This window comes from Typha angustifolia, chromosome 3 (assembly GCF_048772165.1).
Source record: "Typha angustifolia cultivar Huaian chromosome 3, ASM4877216v1, whole genome shotgun sequence".
NCBI lineage: Eukaryota > Viridiplantae > Streptophyta > Magnoliopsida > Poales > Typhaceae > Typha > Typha angustifolia.
In genome coordinates this window covers 2,774,044-2,781,621 of record NC_133241.1, presented here as the reverse complement: position 1 = coordinate 2,781,621, position 7,578 = coordinate 2,774,044, and positions in this window count along the sequence as shown.

Here is a 7,578-nt window from a genome sequence, read left to right as displayed (position 1 = left end):
ACTGTTGAGTCACCGTCTTTCTGGGGGAAAGAGTATCCAAGATTAATACGTAGATAGGGGTGCAGGTGAATAAGACATGGCACGGGAAATGATAGGAGGGGGGGTGGGGGGAAACCAGGGAAAAAGGTGGAGGTGGCCCCAAGAAAAGTGAAGGGGAGGGTCTGCTTAAAGTAATGCAGCCACAGTGCAAGTTGATTGGGGGTTTGAAAGCGGTTGTGATGTACTGGTAGACGTGCACTGCAGGTCAAGGCTTTACTGACTGTTTTGCTAAATTTATCTTTGGTTAGTGTTTCTTAATACTTGTTGATTGCTGTGGACAGTCTGACCACTACTTCATAACAGTGACATAGAGGAAAAGGGACTGGGACCCACTTAGCCTAACAACTCTTCTTAATAAATAATAAAAAATAAAAAAGAATGTTTTTGATAGCTGTCATTATAGAGAATGTTTGCAACATGGTGTAAGAACATATATCCTTTAAATTTCATTAGGAGACTCTCCTAGCTAACAGCAAGTATTAGTATAAAAGGCCTAACAACCAAAGGTTAAGATAAACCAATTAGCCATTGGAAGCATGACAAAGATGAAACTCTATAAGAACTAGGTTGAAGAGGCAATGCCATTGGTATGGTTACGTTTTGTATACATTTCTTTTAGCTTCACATGACTACTGTCAAGCTTTTCCATCAAGATTGTTAAATATATGCAGCACTTTGTCTTATTCTGGCATTCAAGGAAGGATCACATAGCACTGCTGTAAGAGGACCATCTAAGCTGGGTGAAAGGCATAGAAAGATCAGAACAAAGACTAGAATTAACAGAGCTGAGGCTGAGCAGAATAACAATAATAACAATCCAGATGCTTATCCCATATATGTAGTTGTGATGCCAATCTCTATTTTGCTGATGTAACTTGCACTTAAGGTAAAATAGTGATAGCGGCTTTAAACAATTTTGGCAAGAGTTCGTTATGGAAGAAAACAGAAGAGTATAGTGAGGTTGTGTGTAGAAACAAGGGTATAAGTGTTGAATCAGTTGTGATCAGTTCAATCTGAGTTTAGTCTGAGTCAAATTAAGTAAATTAATTTTATCTTACTATTTTAAATTTTAAATAAATCGAATAATCTATATATCGGTCCGATCTGCTATAATTTTTTACTCCATAAACAGGAGTAATCAATCAATCGTGGAATGATCGTTAAGTTAAGTTATTTTTATCATCTCGTCTTTATCTTTTACCTTAGCCATTATATTGTTCTTATCTTTTTAAAAGTAGATCATAGTCATGAAACACCTAAGTTTCTAAATTTTAGCCACCATCTTCCTTCAATATTCACTTTATCTTACAACCGTCTATCATAACCCTTGGTCATTTGCCGTCCTTTGACGACCGCTACAACATCGGATATTTACTAATATGTCTATTTCTAACATATCTCTATTGTTTTATTTTTACTTTTTTTTACCCGGACTTTCAATTTAGATGAAACTAAAATCATTAAAACCCTAACTCACGTGGCACTACCACTCAAAGTTTTATAATTTTTTTTACTACCAGATCCATTTAAATTTGGTGCCTAACAAAATCAAGAAACCGCAAATACAAGTGTGATAAGTTGTGAACCGTGTCCCTCACACAGGTGAAATGGTGGTGCATGGCAATGTAGTTGAGTTGCATTCACTTCATGTTATATTATGTAATCAGCGCATCCGAATAAAATTATAAAATCATGGCATGGGAAAAGTATGCTTTACATGGCTAGGCTAAAATTTAGTGTATTATCTTTCATTCGTGTCATTATTATTTTATTTTTTTCATATCGTTTAGCCCCTTTATAGTTGTAACATATATGCAACTGCTTAAAAAATATTAATTTGTAGATTTTAATATAAAAAGACCAAAAATAACATAGGAAACTAAATTCTTTTGTAAAATTTTTGTCTTGTATTTCGCTTATTTGAATGGTCCTCTCTTTTACATGCTCAACGTTACAAATATTATGAAAAGAGTAAATTAAAAGTTTAACGGTTTTAATAGAAGATTATTTATACTATTAGTTTTGGATGGAAATAGTAAATCAAACCAAATTAGGTGGTCAAATTAGTAAATCGATAAACCGACCACTAAACAGATTATATTTTGTTATGAAACTAAATAAGCAATCACCTTGGTTAAAATTGACTAATCTGACAACTTAATTGGTAACCCATACAAGCGATTGTATTTTGGTCCAGTTGGGTTAACTACTTTGATAAATAATATGATTCGATCCATATTAGCTCCACTCGCGATATTGGATTCATTCGGATAAGCTTATTTATCTAGTTGATTTTTATTTGAAGAAATAAAATAATATTTGCCGGGGGGCGTTCGAACACAGGGACCGTGTTCGATATGCTATGCGAACGCCTACACGTTTTCTCAAAAATAAAGAACACAAATTGTGCGTTTGAACAGAATCGGACCATTCGAAAACGATCGTTCAAATGTCTGCACACTTTCGCAATGATAGAGAACCGTAATTCTACGTTTGGAAGCGATTAGGCGCATACAAATGCATCGCGGCAAAAATTATTGGTTTCTTATGGTGTTTTAACTTAGTTGATAGGTCTCTAGGACGAGCCTCTATAAATATGTGGAGGAAATCTTAATTAGAATTTAATCTGATAATTGAAGACAACATTGTACATTTATCTCCTTCTCTATTTACTCTAGCTATTGACGTCCTCTCTCATCTCCTTCTTTACACTACCCAAGTCTTTGGTCAACTTCCTCTAACTCCTAATCCCCTCTTTTATAATAATTTCTCCCCCTTCACACTAAAGAATTTACCTAGCACTAATCTAACCATTGAAAGGCTAACAAATTAGAATTTATTTGACCTTCGATCACTGTTTGGCCGATATATTAAGATCCAATAATTCAAACCCTACAATCTTAGATTTGTTGGAACGTTTTAAAGGCAACAACATATCCAAAATTCAAGAAGATCCAACGGTTAGATTATCTACAGTTTTCTTTGAAAACAGTGTCTTCAATCTAGTCTAAAATCATTATGGATCGAATCAAGCCAGTTCGTAACAATAATTGACAAACTCAACGTAATCACGAGCATCGTCATCCCCATCACTTCCTCATCCTCAACCTAACGAGGAGTGGTATTCTATTTTTTAATCCTAAGGATATAAAGTTATTAGTCCTAAAATTTTTAAAATATAAAGTTAATAATATATTTATGTTTTAGAATTAGGTTTTTCTTGCATATACTCTTTAAAACTCTCTTATTATTTTGTTTCCATCTATACTTCATATTTATATATATATATATATATATCACTCAAAATATATTGATTTTTTTGCAATGATACCATTTAAAATCTTTATTTTTTACATGAATACTCTTTGAAGTAAATTATCAATAAATTTAAAAAATCTAAACGTAAAAAGATAAAAGTATTCTTATTTTTTCAATATTTATGTTAGTTATGAGTATTTTTATGTTCTTTTTATTAAATGACTTGACTTAAAAAATAATCTGGAGAATATTTAGAGATCATACCAACCGTTGGATCAAAAATCTAACAGTTCTAAACCTTATATATATATATATATATATATATAAAGCCGAGCCTAAGCGAACCGGTGCTCGCTCGACTCGATCGATAATAAATTTGAGCTTAAAATCCTTGCTTGGCTCAGCTCATTTAGAGCTCGATTTGAGCTCCTAACGAGCTGATCCCACAAGCCTCACAAGCCCACGGGCTTTTTTGACAGCCCTAGTATATATCTCGTGATATAAAAAAATATAATCTTAATATGAATAATGTGGAAACAATTTCTTCCCCTCTATCTTGGGTTTATTTTATTTATAATTCTGAGACAACTAAATACTAAAACTTACCCCCTTACCTATGCATTTGCCAAGACAAGCATTACTTTTCATATATATATATATATATATTTTGATTTAGAACAATTAATTACATATAAAAATAAAATGCACAGATTAGAACGAGTAAATAAAGATCCAATGGTAATCACTAGTCCTCCAATCAATGTAGACTTGAGATAGGCTCGGAAATGATTCGAATGCAAACAACTTCGCACATATTAATAATTCCGACAAGTTTCAATCATCAGTCCAAGAAATTCCCTCTCAAGTACATCATCTATTGTAAAGGTTAACAATGAACAGACTTTCCAGAGCTTGCTTGGCTCGTCTTAGATTCTTTTTCGAGCCGAGCTAGCTCCAACTCAATTTAAATATTAACTCGATATATATATATATCATTTAATATCACATATATTATCTATTTTATAATTTATATAACATGTTTTGTTATATGCTTCAACTTTATTAAATGAATATGGTATATATACTTTGAGTCAGCTCTGGTCGAGTCGAGCTAAGAATGGAGGCTTTCACACACACCCATACGAGCTTCCTAAAGAAGAGTTAAAATAAAGGACAAATATGGAGCGGTGGTATGGTAGGATTCCCTGTCTCATAAAGCAAGCCTAGCACGAGTTCACGGGTCTCTTGTATACGTCCTTGTTTTGAAACCCCAGCAAAAGAAAAGAAAATGATAGTCATATTCGGAAGTTGGAATCGTGTGAAATAGAGATAGAGTCACATACAAACATATATAGGTAGGCCATTCTTCACATCTGGTTCCCTAATGGGTAGACCTATGTAGTTATTTTAGGGATAGTTGCCTAAATTCATCTCAACCCATTGTAGCTATATTTAAATTAAAATTATTCTGTCATGTTTGATCTAACATATGTTGAATTTGAAGATCCGAATGCATCTAAAATAAATCCGATCAAAGGTATGCTAAATTTATTAAACATGTATATATATTTTTGTTATATATTTGCTATCTAAATTCGATTGATATTATTTTAGATGAATTGTAAAGCTTATTTAATTCCATACAAGTTTGTTTTTTACGAGTATCTTTAAATTCGACCTGTTTTTGATCAAATTATAGTTCTATTTTAATTAAGACTATAAAAAGTTAAATACTTAAGTTGAAAGTAAAATATAAATAACTATTTTATTTATTAATACTAAATTATATCATATCACGTACGGAGAATTTAAAATTAAAGACGAAGAAAAAGAAAAACTTTGCTCACAAGATTTAATATGCATCGATTACTAAAGAAGAAAACCACATGCAATTAAATAGCAAAAGCCCCTTATATTTTTATATGAGTTGGATTATCAAAATTTTCTCCCATATATGGCCAAAATTCTTTGGCCCAGTGGCAGTGCAGGAACCAAAATTTGCCATTAGGGATTAAAAATTCTTTTAATAAAAAATATCGACTAAAGTATTCATTATTTAATATGCTATATAAAAAAAGAATAATACAAACCAAGTATTACATCCTCTGATTAATAAAAAAAGAAGTAAAACTATGTGCTAAAATGTTGTTACATCTTTGTTGAATGATTTTATATATGGAATTGAAAACTGCAGGTCAGACATAAATAAAACTATTGCGAACCAGCCTAATCCGATTTGCAATGGTTTTAGGCTTGATGAAGCACGTAAATTCCAAGGGAATCTGCGAATAATCTAACTAATAAATCCTCCTGAAATTTAGATATGTTGTTGCTCTTGGAGAGATCTTTCCAACAAATCTAATATTATAGAATTCAGACGGTTAGATCTCATAATATTGACCAAATAGTGGCCAAAGGTCAATTAGATTCTAGTTTGATAGCCCACCAATGGCTAGATAGATGCTAGGTTTAGTTTTTCGTGTGAAGGGAGAGAAGCTGTTGTAGAAGAGAGAGGTTAGAAGTTGGAAGAGGTCGATCAAAGACTTGGGCGGTAAAAGAATTGAGGTGGGAGAGGGCGCCAATGGCTAGAGACAGGTAGAGAAGGAGATAAAGGCCAAAGCTAATTCCAATATCATCATTATTATTATTCTTCAATTAGGGTTTTCTCCATATATTTATAGAGGCTCGCCTTAGTGACTCATCAACTAAATTAAACAACTCTAACAAATCCTAATAAATCAATAACTAAGTTAAAACCCTAACAACCCAATTAAACTAGTCTTTCTTATCTTTTCAAATTAACCATTCGTTTCGTTATAGATAGATTCCGAATCTGGAGAACTCATGAATATCAAAGTTGTATATCTGAAGGTTAGAGACCTCATCCAACTAGTTTGACATTATTTAGATATGTGTAGAATATTCTACAAATATTTTCTCAAAACTGCGCAAAGCTGAATTTAGCTAATTAAATAAAATCCTAACCTGCTAAGACTCTACCTAAATCAAATAAGTGATCGTAGGGTTAGGAAGGTGAACGTTATAGTAATACAACTTGAAGGGGTGAAAGTATAAGTGAGCCCGACTTTGCACTTGATGGAGGAGTTGCCTCAACCCTCTTAAATAGGGGTGCACATTTGGAGGAGGATTCGACCACCAATAGCTCCACCCGAGATTATAATGGAGGCAACATCACGAGGGTAATATGAGAGAAGTGTGGAAAGGATTCCGCCACCAACAGCTCCACCTGAGATTATAATGGAGGTGACGTCACGAGGCTAATGTGAGCATGGAGGATGATTAGGCCACTGGCAGCTCCACTTGAGATTCGGACCAACTTGGAGTGTCTTCTGAGTTATCACCTTGAGAATAAAGTGAGGGAAGCGTGGTGGCCTATTCTGACCCAGCCAAGCTAGGAATTAAAGTCTCTGGTATAGACGTTCAAACGCCCAATCAAGCATTTGAATGCCCTAGCTAGAGATTAGAAATGGGGTTTAGGCGTTTGAATGCCCAACTAGTTTGTTTGAACACCCGACGAGTCTATTCGAACGCTCGACGATGAGGTTCTTTTATTTGCTTATAAGATGACTTTTGCCATTTATACTAGATGTTATTGTATTTGCTTCTAGTCCTTTGTTTATATATTAATTGTTGCTTAGGTGGATTAGTCAATTCGAGCCTGTTTGATTTAGCTAACCGAGTCACATTAGTATGTTGATGATATTCTTCTGTTTGTGCAAGCTGAGGAATGAGAAGTAAAAGTGTTAAACATTTTACTATATTGCTTCTATATTTGTAAGCAGAGAAATGAGAAGTAAAAGTGTTTAAACATTTTACTGTATTGCTTTAATGCAGTTTTGGGGTTAAAAGTAAACTTTGAGGAAAGCTCGTTGATTTACTTAGGTAGTAACAAGGAAAAAGGGAAGGTGCTGTTAAGCTGCTAAATAGTAAAGATGAAGAATTACCCATTAAGTATTTGGGGTTGTCTCTGCATTACAGTAAACTACAAAAGCAAGATTGGATGCTGGTAATTGAAAAAGTTAAGAAAACACTTGCGAGTTGGATAAGGAAGTAACTCTCCCTATTAGGGAGAATTATTGTCATTAATTCTGTTTTGTGTGTTGTGCCTTATATGATTTGTTATTTTTCAATATGCTAGTATGGGTAAGGAAAATGATTAATAAACTGTGAATAAATTTATTTTGGCATGGCACGTCGGAAGAGAAAAAAAAGGTTATGCTTTGGTCAATTGGGATAAAGTTTGCATGAGGAAGGAGTACC